At 41.4% G+C, this 14,759-nt stretch overlaps 1 long non-coding RNA gene across 2 annotated transcripts in view; it reads right to left on the reverse strand.

Moving 5' to 3' along the window:
• Positions 1-12: 12 nt before the first annotated feature.
• Positions 13-14,759, reverse strand: part of LOC138973220 (uncharacterized) — a 36,299-nt gene continuing 21,552 nt past the window's right edge. For both annotated transcript variants that reach the window (XR_011457927.1, XR_011457930.1), the window contains exon 3: positions 13-119. This is a non-coding gene — a long non-coding RNA (uncharacterized lncRNA). The remainder of the gene's footprint in view (positions 120-14,759) is intronic.

Below are 14,759 nucleotides of genomic sequence, written 5' to 3' on the forward strand. Positions count from 1 at the left end.
TCCCGGCACGCTCCCCCTCCTTTGCGGCCCCTCCCTCCGCCTCCCTGCTATGCTTGGCTGGTCACTACTAGGGGTTGAAGTTCAGGGATGGGAACGGCTGGAGGAGTTGTTTACACCATCTGCAAACATACAAATGAAAGTAAAGCATTATTATAATATTAAGGTTTGCTCCATAGTCAGGGGTAACGCTGATTGTAAAATATTGCATTTTTCAGGTGCCATACGCATTTTATATATATTGGTCCTATATACATATTGATTGGTCTTCTATGTTCTGTTTGCGTCAATCTAGGCAAATCACTCAACGTCAGTGATAACCCGGATAGTGTTAGTCAATAAGCTAGGCATCATCAGATGGGTGACCTTGATTTCAGATAATGTGTATCACTACTTTTCGTTACTTCATACATGGGGCGTTTCATGCAAACATAACTGTTTATGTGCTGGTCAATATTTGCAGACCAGTGCATTTATAACCACTTGCTGCCCGACACAGTTTAAGCCTTAAATTTTCATTCAGTTAGCGCAATAAGCAGTTAAGCCATTCTTTTTAACGTCCTGTCACCCCTGAAATGTCCAGTACTGCTATGCGTAAAGATTCATAAAATCCCTCAAAACGGGTCCCTTACTGTGCTATAACACCCTATAAACCACTCCTTTGTGAACAAAACCACCTGTAACTGTTTTGATTTGACAACCACCCACTGCCTTTTAAGGCTTTCACCTTTTCCTGTTGTGAATCCATTATAACCTAAAAGGATGCATCACCAGTACAATGGACACAAACGTAGAGGAATGATACTATGCTGCGCCAAATTGATATTACTACCGTTAACAGTTATAAAGGGTTTTGAAACTATCGTTAACTGTTATATAGAGTTTCAAAACTATCGTTATCTGTTAAATAGAGTTTCGAAACTATCGTTATCTGTTAGAGTTTCGAAACTATCGTTAACTGTTAGAGTTATATCAATAGCGCGTTTGTGCGCGCTATTGCTAAAACTATGAATAACAGATAACGAGGGTTTCGCAAAACGGCGGCATGGTGCGCGCAAGTGATATTACTATCGTTAACTGTTATATAGAGTTTCTAAAAATAGCGATGGCGTGGTCGGATGTTTCGATGCCGGCAAAATGGCTGCTGAACGTTTCGTTCGAGCGAATTTGCACTAAATTACTACAACATTTAGTAGATCATATTCAACTAACTGTCGTCTGATAAGTCCATCATTTCGCTGCTTCGTTTAATCAAGTAATCAAATCTTCGTTACAGCTAGCACGCTTCCTGTTTTCACAGAAATATTTGTCAGTGTCAGCTTGACCCGTTCTAGCTACCGCGCTGTGTGCGAGTCAGTTTGTACACATACGGCTGGCATGCATGCAGTGTGCAACGGTCAGTGTCAGTACCCAAAACACGATGCGAAAGCATGCAGTGTTTTCCAAAACATGTCGTGGGGAATGTCACGTTGTTTTGTGTTTGTTTTGAAAAAAAACCCATTAAATAAACAATATTAAATAAATATTTAAATAGACCACTGTCATGGTCTTTTCCGCGAATATTCCGCATCTTCAAACCGCACACGTGAAAAACGGTACGACCGAAAGTACAAATGATATGATAAAGCTAATATTAAACAAACTCAACAATGATTTGAGAAGACGACAACAGAAGAACGGTCAATAACTAATGTTGCAGTTTTTTAAATTGTGTTTCTAGTTAAAATGTACATTTCGTAGCAAAAAGACAGTTTTGCAATGGCAGTTTCAGGGTTTTCCCATTTGGGAACGATACCGACGCGCTTTTGATAAAACTATCGTTAGCTGTTATATAGAGTTTCTGAAACTCTATCTAACAGATAACGATAGTTTCGAAACTCTACATAACAGTTAACGATAGTTTCAAAACTCTGTATAACAGTTAACGATAGTTTCAAAACCCTATATAACAGTTAACGATAGTAATATCAATTTGGCGCACCATATGATACCTGAATTGAAAGAAGGACACAGGAATGATACAGGGCCTACAATACCTTTTTTTATTTTATTTTTTAATATACCCCCCCCCCCCCCCCCCTTTGTATTCAAAAATAGTCATCAAAACAAGACACACATACAGCCTCACACGCACATAACCTCCTCACACACAAACAACGTGCTTTGTGAAAATAAGTACAGTGACATATTTTTAAATTGTCACTCTATTCAGCAAACACAACTGCAAATCTAAACATCTAAAGAGAACAGAAACTGTGCGTGTGGTGTGGTGTGCGTTTGTATGTGGGTGTGGGTGCCTACCGGCACACATGCTTGCTGTGTGTGTTTGTGTGCGTATGCACATGCGTGTTACACTACTAGTACTACTGCCTACTCACTATGCTATCAGTCCCTGTCAGTATTAGTACTATTACTCACTGACCCCAACTGGCAGTGCAGCTCTTATCAGTAAAGAGCAACACATCCTGAACCTTTTCAGTACAATAACATGAAGGAATTTCCAATGGGCCCACTTACTACTTCTTAACTTTTAATCTCAACAGTACACACCTGCAAGCAACCTGTGCTGAAAGTGGTATAATAACATGCTTGGTTCAAACACTTATTTGTTTTTTTGACAGGTTGAGTAATGAATATTTTCCTGCCATAATTTCCTGTGAAATAGGCATAGTTTCTTACCTCCTGCAGAGAAAAGAGAGTTGTCAAATAAAAGAATGTTCATATTAAGACTACTATCTCCACAGTGTGACCCAGATTCTTTTTTTGGTTATTTTTTTTTGTAAACCTCTCCTGATACAGTCATGGTTCATATTTAATGTATTACTTGGGTTGTATTCAGTGCAGTCTGTTTAAAATTAGAAACGGATTTAAAAAGAGGCAGCAAATCACGATCTCCACATTACTTTATAGAAAAAAATCCCAGCAGCTCCTTTTTCAAACATCAGGATCGATCCACAGGTTGGATTTCAGTGCACTGAGCAAAGGACCAGCAAGCATGCAAGGAGAAAACACAAGCTTGGAAAAAAAAGAGTGTGTGTGACCTAATCCTAGCCAATTATGATGTAACCTTTGATAGAGCTTGAGGTAACATCCTGCTGGCTGTTTGTTTCCATAGCAAGTCGATATATTTCTAATTCTATCCCTCTTCCTGTTTCTCTCTCTCTCTCTCTTTTTGTATGCTCATTATTATCTTTTCCACACAAAAATCAAATAACAAACAGCTGATTCACTGCCTAACAATAACAAGTCCAATTATTGATCACAGAGGTTCAGGTCTCTGAGATTCTTTCTTTCTTCGTTCATGGGCTTAGACTCCCACGTTCACTCATGTTTTTAGCACGAGTGGATTTTTACGTGTATGACCGTTTTTACCCCGCCATTTAGGCAGCATACGCCGATTTCGGGGGAATGACAACCTAAGTAATTGATCAATGTTTTGGATGCTGTGGAATTAATGTTCAGGGAAACAAAGTATTCTGATATTCTACATGTATATGTACCTGCACAGGCTCCTACAAGGATTATCAGTGTATAAAGAGAGATCGAGATAGAGAGAGTGAGTGAGAAAGAGAGAGAGAGAGAGAGAGAGAGAGAGAGAGAGAGAGAGAGAGAGAGAGAGAGAGAGAGTGAGTGAGAAAGAGAGAGAGAGAGAAAGAGAGTGAGAGATCAAAATATACCTTTTTATACTAGTGTATGAGAGAGAGAGAGAGAGAGAGAGAGAGAGAGAGAGAGAGAGAGAGAGAGAGAGAGAGAGAGAGAGAGAGAGAGAGAGAGAGAGAGAGAGAGAGAGAGAGAGAGAGAGAGAGAGAGAGAGAGAGAGAACGAACGAACGAACTTTATTACTCAAGGATGAAGATTTTAGGCTCACGCCTAGTCTTACAATCTGTCCCTGCTAAACTAAGACATAAAAGTTAAGACAATAAAAGGACAATTGTCAATCGCAATCATACAGTATTACTAATTACAACATTACCTATACGACTACATAATGCATAATAGAACATTGAAATGTACATGTATGTCAATATAATACAACTAGATGAATACCCGCTTCGCCGGGAAGACGTTGAGCCGAATACCCGGCTTTGCCGGGTGTACGCCGGCTTTGCCGGCGCACCGCACGAAGGAAGGGAGATAAACGCACAAAACACTGGAGAAGAGTAAAAAAAGTATAACGGGAATATGGATTGAGCGTTGTCGACAGTGACCTTCTAAAAATAGAAACGGGAATATGGATTGACGCCACACGAAGGAAGGGAGATAAACGCTGAAAACACTGGAGAAGATAAGGAAGAGTTACTGGGAATGGATCCAGAGAAAAACCAAAATCGGTTCAGCGCTGCGCGCCGAGAGCACGTGTTGAAATATCTCATCGAGCAGGTTGTGTCCGGGGTGTAGCTGAATATGGCCACCAAATTTGAAACAGATCCATCGAGAACCTTGGGCGTGCATCGCGGACACACACACACACACACACAGACACAAGTCGTATATATATATATATATAGATAGATAGAAGGAAAAGAAAAGTCGACTCGCACACACACACGTACACGCGTGCCGCATGCCTGCAATCACGTTCGCACTCAATACAACACATACACTCACACACACAGAGAGAGAGGGGGAAAGAGGGGGAGAGAGAGGGAGAGAGAGGGAGTGAGAGAGAGAGAGGGAGGGAGGGGGAGAGAGGGAGTGAGAGAGAGAGAGAGAGAGAGAGAGATCAAAATATACTAGTGTATGAGAGAGAGAGAGAGAGAGAGAGAGAGAGAGAGAGAGAGAGAGAGAGAGAGAGAGAGAGAGAGAGAGAGAGAGAGAGAGAGAGAGAGAGAGAGAGAGAGAGAGAGAGAGAGAGAGAGAGAGAGAGAGAGAGAGAGAGAGGGGGAGGGAGGGAGAGAAAAGACAAAATCTTTATTATCGAGGGTAATAGATAAGCAAGAATATTGCTTTTTTACATCCAGCCCTCGCCCTAATATAGGGTCAACAAGAACAGAAAACAATATAATCAAAGAACTATCCCATCAAACTTAATACATTATAAAGTTCTGTATATAGATACAAATTTAAAAATAAATTGTCATACTGCATTTTAACTTAATCTAAGTACAATTTCCAATGATAAAAAGTGTAAATTTTTAACATAACTTGATTTAGATCTGCATATTATTATAATTTTGTTTAACATGCACATACATTTTAATAAATGAATTGATGAACCATTCAGCACATGTTTAGTTGCATTATGTGCGACATATATATATTTTTTTAAGCTGTCTGTGTTTGTTTTATGCTTAAGAAAAATAGGCAGCGAGTTCCATAGGACCGCACCTGAATAAAGAAGGCCTGATTTGAAAAGGTCAATACGTGGAGTCGGTGTTATGATTTTTAGTCTGTTATAGTTCAAAATAAAATTATCACGTAATGTCTCCGGTGCATATCCTGACATCACTTTATGGATTATAACACCTTTATTATACATTAATCTTTTTTAAAATGGTAATACTTGCACATTTTTATAATCAGATTCTGAAGGAGTGTGATTTTTCAGCATAATAAGCTTAACTGCTCTTCTGTGAAGACTGGCTAAAGCTTTCAAAACATTAGCACTTGCACTTGCAAGAGAATTAGAGAGAGAGAGAGAGAGAGAGAGAGAGAGAGAGAGAGAGAGAGAGAGAGAGAGAGAGAGAGAGAGAGAGAGAGAGAGAGAGACCCTGAGAGAGAGATCAAAAATGCCCTTTTTTTTAATACAACAGTATATTATGTCATGGAACAGTCCTGCACAAGATTCCTTTGTCACTCTACCTCTCAACAAACAAATGGGTTTTCCAGCAAGACTGACAAATGCATTAGAAGAATCTTTCACACAGACATTTTACAGACATAACCTTTTTGTTCTGTTTCCTTTCAAAAGCACATTCATCTCATCATGCTATACTTTCCCCGGTAACATCCTTTTGCCACAACAAAAGCAAATTCTTGGCAACTGAAACACAATACAATACATTGAAACTCAGCACACTCATCTGTTTCCCACAAATCTGGGACAGGAAATAAAGCGGAGCAACCATTGAAATAGGCAGATTGAAAAATCCCATCTCATTTTATTCCCGCTAATGCCCTGTTGTCGTAGGAAGGGAGAGTTAAAACGATGACTTAAATAAATGTCACATGTAAACAATGGCGGGGTTTGTTCTTGTGCATTGCTTCTCACGACACAACTCTCCGCTCTCTCTGCACTGTGTGTGTGTGTGAGAGAGAGAGAGAGAGAGAGAGGGGGGGGGAGAGACAAGAAGAGAGCGAGAGCTCAACATAATCCAATAAAACCTTTTCCAGTTCCAGGGACTTCCCCAAATCTGACAACAAAAGGACAATTTGACACACCGCTATCGTCCTCTCAGTCTCAGCCCTCCCACCCTACCTTTAGTCAAACTTCCCCCCCACTTTTAACCCCTCCCCCCTCCTTCTCCACCTCCCAGTTCTAGGTTCCCACCCCCACCCCTGAGAAGGAGGCACGCCGAGGTTGTAGTTGACGAGAGAAGGTCAAGGCCATGCACTGAATGGCGGCGGGGAAAAAAATAACCCCCTGAGGTCTCGTGCTTTGGCTGGCTGCCAAGCCCAGGCAGACAGGTTATTGACAGCGCAGATAGATCGCTGGCGACTCTTCAAGTCTAGGCACGAACGCCCCATGCGCACACATTTCCCCTTCTGCCTACCGCGCTATTCTGTTGCCGCCTGACACAGTGTGGACTTAGCAGACAACACAAACAGGGAGAATAGCGCTGCTGTCCTGTACACCCTCAAAGTCTGACGCAACTTGTCCGTCCTTCTGCCTCTGTTAGTCGGCAACCACGCTTTTTGTTGTGCTTCTGGAAAACTCTGCAAGTGCTTTTCTGTTGCTCATTGCACCAACGTTTTCGACCTGTTAAACAGCTTCCGTTTTTCTGGCTAATGAGTGTGGGACATTGACTGGAAGATGCAAGTTTTCAAGAAGAAATCTATATAATTTGTATTGATATTTCATAAACAGAGCCCTTTAAATACACAAGAAATTTCAAGGAACGAACAGACCGCAGATTGATCGTTTTGCTGAGTCCTTCACACGCAATTCTTAATATCTTATATAAATGCTGTATCCTCGTACATTTTCAATGTGCAAATTTACATTTCAAACTTTGAAGAAACCAGCCCCGATCCCTCCTAAAAAAAAGAAGAGAATAGAACTGTACATTACAACACGGGGAGCTTGCTCTTTAGCAGAGTTAAACCTCGTTAACAACATGTAACAAGAGGCGAAGCCATCAAGGCTCACGTAAGAAATCGACAAACAGTAACACACACACACACACACACACACACACAGAAAGAGCATAGGTGAAACTGTGTTACAGGGACACGATTGCCAACTAGTCTCGGCCCGCTCAAAATAATAATGACCGAGACTTTCAGTACTTCCTTCGCGTGACGTCTAACCCTCTTACGTCATAATGTGACGTCAATGTAATGTGACGTCTTCAAATGTTAGAGTTTCTACCACAGACATACACACGCACGCACGCACATACGCACGCACGCACAGACAGACAAAGTTACGATCGCATAGGCTACACTTACGTGAGCCAAAAACCAACACCACATTGTGGAATTGGACATACTAAACCAACGTCACAGTCTGTGTATTGAGAAGAAGACACGGGAGAAGGCAGCTCAGTGTTCAGTTTCACCTACGTTGCACAATGTTTCCAATAATTTCATTTTGTCATTCAAAGCAGGTCAACATGTATGTGTTTTAATCAAAAGACAAGTCATAAATATGTACAGAACAATTTCCTTCCTTATCTGATGTTTTCTACAGGTATGCATTCACTGATTCCGAGCACACAAAAAATGCAACTGCAGCAGACAATGAGGACAATGGTAAACTTCCAGATCCGGGGTTTACCAATGCAATAAAACTTCGCTTAAATTATCGATACATGTGCTGCTCACAGACACACCAGAAAAGGGTCTGTGCCATTTTCAATATAATGCAAGACGGAGTTTAATACATCAACACATTTCACAATTTTGTAAAAGCACTATACTAGTGTGGGGCTCAAATCTGTATGATTGCCAGTTCTGCCCACTGGGAATTCTCTGTGCAATTAATCAATAAGAGTTATCTCCCCATCCCCCCTTCCCTCCTCTCTGTCCTGGGTTCTGGTTTGATCATAAAATGCAGTAGTGCTGACACACTCCCAGAAAACAACAGTTGGTGGTCTGTGTCACTGCCTAAGTAAAAAGTAAAAATCGAACTTCCAAGAGTGGTGTTTAAATTGCTGAGTACACAGCCCTCACATTCTTTTTATTATTCAAATGAATGAATGAATGTGTGAAAGAGAGAGAGAGAGAGAGAGAGAGAGAGAGAGAGAGAGAGAGAGAGAGAGAGAGAGAGAGAGAGAGAGAGAGAGAGAGAGAGAGAGAGAGAGAGAGAGAGAGAGAGAGAGAGTCTGTCTGGAGTCTGGAGTCTGGATGGTTTATTGATTAGGCCTTGGGCCCATTTCAATTCGGGGTGTACACAGTTTCAACATTCATGCTTCATGAAAAATAATCATAGTAATATTAATCATAATAAAAATCATCATCATCGTAATGACAGTCGACAGGAGAGAGAGAGAGAGAGAGAGAGAGAGAGAGAGAGAGAGAGAGAGAGAGAGAGAGAGAGAGAGAGAGAGAGAGAGAGAGAGAGAGAGTTAGAGAGAGAGAGAGAGAGCAGAGAGAGAGAGTAGAGAGAGACTTAACTATGCAAGAACATTCAAAGCCTGGTGCACACACACGCACCCTGCTCTTCCTTCTGTATACTTCCAAAGTTAAACTAGAGGAGATAAGAGACTTCATATGAGCGCGCGCGCGCTCTCTTTCTCTCTCTCTCTCTCTCTCTCTCTCTCTCTCTCTCTCTCTCTCTCTCTCTCTCTCTCTCTCTCTCTCTCTCTCTCTCTCTCTCTCTCTCTCTCTCTCTCTCTCTCTGTGGAATGCACAAGTTCATGCATGAAAGATGAATCAACAATGATTCAACTTTTAAAAGTGCTTACTTACTTCCACAGTGGAATATACAGGGTGACACAAAAAAAACAGATCCCACCAAAAGTTTAATATTTTCTGAAATAATCAGCCGATTCTTTTATTTTTTCAGGTGAGCCAAGCTGAAATGATGTTCTAACAGCCCACCAAGTTTGAGCTTCAAGATGTCATGGACAACGGAGCATAAGACATTTATAGTCGAGGCCTATTTTCGCCGGCGAACAGATTTGCTCGGGCTGCGCACAACAGACTCTCTGACTGAATCAATATTCCTCGGTGTCCTTGCTGATTTAGGTCGACCAGAGTGGGATCCCCTGTTAGGGTTTTTACTATTGAGGTTATTGACAGTCCCATGGTCTCTGAACTTATCCCTCCATCCATAGATAACTGATTTAACAGGAAAGTCTCTACGTCCAAACTGTCTTTTGAATTCCAGTTGAGCAGCGTGGATAGAATTCGACCGAAAATAGGCCTCGACTATAAATGTCTTATGCTCCGTTGTCCATGACATCTTGAAGCTCAAACTTGGTGGGCTGTTAGAACATCATTTCAGCTTGGCTCACCTGAAAAAATAAAAGAATCGGCTGATTATTTCAGAAAATATTAAACTTTTGGTGGGATCTGTTTTTTTTGTGTCACCCTGTATAATACATTGCTAACACATCAAACATTATCTTACTTTGTTTTTACTTCCAGTAACATTATCAAAGATTTTATTATTTATTTGTTTCCCTCTTCCCCTATCTTGAAACCTTCCAACCAGGATACACTGCGCACCTTATAAAACATATGCAGCACCCTAAACAATACATTATGTGAGTACATGACAAGTAGCACGTATAACTTATAGTTAAAAATATGGATACATTATATATCATCTTCTGTCTGGCTTTTTCATAAAATGGGCCTTAGAATGGTAACATAATCCATCAAAATGTATACAATAGCAAATGGCGTAACACTAACAGCAAGAAGAAACAAGTCGCGTAAGGCGAAATTACTACATTTAGTCAAGCTGTGGAACTCACAGAATGAAACTGAACGTAGTCCGCCGCTAGTGCAAAAGGCAGTGAAAGTGACGAGCCTGTTTGGCTCGGTTGCGCTGTGCTTCATAGCACGCTTTACTGTACCTCTCTTCGTTTTAACTTTCTGAGCGTGTTTTTAATCTAAACATATCATATCTATATGTTTTTGGAATCAGGAACCGACAAGGAATAAGATGAAATAGTTTTTAAAACGATTTCGGAAATTTAATTTTAATAATAATTTTTATATTTTTAATTTTCAGAGCTTGTTTTTAATCCAAATATAACATATTTATATGTTTTTGGAATCAGAAAATGATGAAGAATAAGATGAACGTAAATTTGGATCGTTTTATAATTTTTATTTCTTTTTTACAATTTTCAGATTTTTAATGACCAAAGTCATCAATTAATTTTTAAGCCACCAAGCTGAAATGCAATACCGAACACCGGCCTTCCTCGAAGATTGCTGGGCCAAAATTTCAATCAATTTGATTGAAAAATGAGGGTGTGACAGTGCCGCCTCAACTTTTAAAAAAAGCCGGATATGACGTCATCAAAGGTATTTATCGAAAAAAAGAAAAAAACGTCCGGGGATATCATTCCCAGGAACTCTCATGTCAAATTTCATAAAGATCGGTCCAGTAGTTTGGTCTGAATCGCTCTACACACAGACACACACACAGACACACACATACACCACAACCCTCGTCTCGATTCCCCCCTCTACGTTAAAACATTTAGTCAAAACTTGACTAAAATTTTGTAAAACACAGAGAGAGAGAGAGTATGCCTGTAGATGTTTCACTCGTATAATGTTAACACGGGTGGGGAACTGTTCCGCACCATATCTCGTATGGAGCGACGTGTTCCGGTTGGATGGCTAGACTACATTTACATGTTATAGAAATGTTGTTTGGGGGTCTAGATTGTCAACAAGCTCGCTTTATGTGACGAAAATGCCTGTTTTTGACACGTTTTGGTGTTTTTGTCGTGAATCAAGTTGTGTAGACCACAGAGATTGCCATGTGGCGTGAGACCAATGCTGAAAATATATTTTCATTGCAACAAAAGCAATCAGCGAGGTTTAGACTGGCTTGTGATTTGATTATTTGATTGAGACCATATTCCGGTTTGGAGCGTTTCTTCAGTGAGGACGTTCCCGTAAGAAATGTAGACGTTCGGTTGTACGCAAAGCTGTGAAACAGACAAACTAAGGCTTATCTTGTTATTGGCCGTACTGCAGGCGAAATAAAATGGTATTATGAGAACGTTCACATGTTCTTTAGTACCTCTGATGATAATAATTGCAAGATACAGAGGAAAATGTTTTGGTTCCGGTTGGTATACAAAAAAACGGACCGGCACGGTTGGCCTAGTGGTAAGGCGTCCGCCCCGTGATCGGGAGGTCGTGGGTTCGAACCCCGGCCGGGTCATACCTAAGACTTTAAAATTGGCAATCTAGTGGCTGCTCCGCCTGGCGTCTGGCATTATGGGGTTAGTGCTAGCTAGGACTGGTTGGTCGGTGTCAGAATAATGTGACTGGGTGAGACATGAAGCCTGTGCTGCGACTTCTGTCTTGTGTGTGGCGCACGTTATATGTCAAAGCAGCACCGCCCTGATATGGCCCTTCGTGGTCGGCTGGGCGTTAAGCAAACAAACAAACAAAACAACGACAAAATTGTTCTGGATAGGATTATTCTTTACTCTTTGTTCCGGTTGGGGTCAATTTTTAAAGAATCTACTGGCGGCCTACCGGCACGGTGGTCTAATGGTAAGGCGTCCGCCCAGTGATTGTGAGGTCGTGGGTTCGAACCCCGGCCGGGTCATACCTAAGACTTTAAAATTGGCAATCTAGTGGCTGCTCTGCCTGGCGTCTGGCATTATGGGGTTAGTGCTAGGACTGGTTGGTCCAGTGTCAGAATAATGTGACTAGGTGAGACATGAAGCCTGTGCTGCGACTTCATCTGTCTTGTGTGTGGCGCACGTTATATGTCAAAGCAGCACCGCCCTGATATGGCCCTTCGTGGTCGGCTGGGCGTTAAGCAAACAAACAAACAAACTGGCGGCCTTAAAACTGTCTATTTAGACAAAAATATAAACAAAATATACAAATACAACACGTCTTATTTATATGCATAATCTGGATTTGAGTGTGTTTGTGTGTGTGTGTGTATGTATATGTTTGTGTGTGAGTGTGCATGTTTGTGTGCTGGTGTGTGTGTGTGTGCGCCAGATATTGTGAGAAGGGTCTGACTGACCAACCTACCTTCGCGCGCGATCAAGCGCAAGTGACAAAATAGCGACTATCTACAACCGGAACACGTCGCTCCATACGAGAATGGTGCGGAACAGTTCCCCACCCGTCCTTAACAAGGTTTGATCAAAGAGGGTACCACACACACACACACACAGACAGAGGCAAGCAGAAAAGATGCAGCCCCAATCATTCAAATTCACCACACACACACAGGCAAGAACATAAACCCTCCCCTCACCTTCAGCTAGACTGGCAAGCTGTAGGGTGTACAGGTTTTCCCAAAAGAAGTGTTTATGCATACATGTGTTAGGCAGATCGTTCTTGTATAATTTTCCACCATGTGTTTCCAAAGCCATACACATAAACAGCTTAATCCTGTTTGCAAAAGTGTCATTCCTTGAAGTACATATAGATATATATATATCATTAGGCAAAAAAAAAAAAGGTGTGGTTACGGTAACATAGCCAAAAAAAATAGCGTAGGAAGGTAGGTAATCACTTTTTTTTTTTTTTTTAATTTTTTTTTCTAATGTGTACAAATTAAACCTACTTGACAGGGAAATAAGTGTGCGACTCGAGCGCTTTTGCTTTCATTGCGTTTTCTGCACTCGTTTTCTTGTTTTTGTGGGTGGTTTTTTTTACAAATGTAATAAAAAGTTATAGGGTCGGCCCCTAAAAATAGGGTAGGTCGGGTTACCGTAACCACACCTATTTTTTTTTTAGGCCTTATGTGTACCATAAAAAGAGAGCAAAATATGTCTACGGGAACCTGTGGACAAAGAAGCTCCAGTGTGTTGAATATGTATATAAATCATACAATGTCATCTGATACAGCATACAATACTGCAAAGCAAAATCAAACTGTAGACCAAATGAGATTGCACCAATATTATAACTTACATGAGAGACAGAGAGAGAGAGAGAGAGAGAGAGAGAGAGAGAGAGAGAGAGAGAGAGAGAGAGAGAGAGAGAGAGACAGAGAGAGAGAGAGAGAGAGAGAGACAGAGAGAGAGACGCACACACATTCACAAGGGATTTATTTGCAGAACTCGGGTCTTTGTTCCCTGCCTGCCACCAGGTGCACCTCTAGGGAAAGAAGGGGGAGAGAGAGGGTGAACAGCAGGGGGCTGTTCAATCTTTCAACCACCATTCATAATACACGACCCACAAAAACCTCCCTTTATAATAATTACTTTGCTCAAGCCCAGCACTTCTCCAAAGACCGGTGGAAACCCTAATGGTACATGATTTGCCCAGTGTACTGTACTGTACAAAATTCTCCAGCCCTCGAACGTCTGGCTAAATTTAGCTCGCCTTTCCTGGCACTGGCAGGCTGAATTTCAAGCTCTCTTTTTCTCTCTCCCAGTCTCTCTTCTCTTTCTGTCTCTCTCGCTTTTCCATTTTCCTTGGCCGACCCTGCTTTCCCTCCCACTAAGAAATCAATAACTATCCCCGTTTTGAGTTTGTATTTTCCCACTAGGGATGGCAGGCAGAAAAGATTACGAATCCGTGCCACACAAACCGGCTTTGCCGCTGAAGTAGCATTTGAAAGAGGAATTGGGAATGGGAACGCTTAAAAAAAGAATCACCACACAACGAACTATCTCATTCATGATTCACTCTAGCCCGAAACTGACACACATTCAAAAGGGCAGAAGCTCATTAATTTATAAAATCAACTGATAAGCAGTAACACTGTCAGTAATAAAACAGACAGATTTTCGCAATTATTCTGCAAGAGGCAGCTGATCAACCGAAAGACTGAGTAATAAAACTGGAAACTAGAGAGAGAGAGAGAGAGAGAGAGAGAGAGAGAGAGAGAGAGAGAGAGAGAGAGAGAGAGAGAGAGAGAGAGAGAGAGAGAGAATTCTTTATTTATTATTTAAGGAGGGTAATAGATTAAGCAGGGATCTGCCTTTTTACATCCAGCCCTGGGGGTAGGGGGGGGGGGAGAGAGAGAGAGAGAGAGAGAGAGAGAGAGAGAGAGAGAGAGAGAGAGAGAGAGAGAGAGAGAGAGAGAGAGAGAGAGAGAAAGACAGAAAGTTTGTGTTTGACTTGTAGAAGATAATTTATCATCATAATCATAATACTAATAGTTAACACTGAAACGGTGGCAGACTTCTCTCACACACAAAAACAAGCAGCAGGTCACAGACATCATGTTGAAATTGAGCTGCTTGTTACCTGTTCATTATCTATCGCAAATAAACTGGTCCTGAGACCGTCAGCCGTCATTGTAATTTGTATCATGACCAATGATTAATCCTGGCTAGACGAAACCTCTGATCCAGGTTTGAACTCCACTGGTCTGCTGGTTTCCTGGGGGTGTTAATACTGTTGTACTGTTAAGGTAGATTATTAGGTTTGTTACTGCTCCTGATTTGGGAAGTCCGTAAAGCTGAACCAGCCACTGAGCAAGA

This window comes from Littorina saxatilis, linkage group LG1 (assembly GCF_037325665.1).
Source record: "Littorina saxatilis isolate snail1 linkage group LG1, US_GU_Lsax_2.0, whole genome shotgun sequence".
NCBI classification, from domain to species: Eukaryota; Metazoa; Mollusca; class Gastropoda; order Littorinimorpha; family Littorinidae; genus Littorina; species Littorina saxatilis.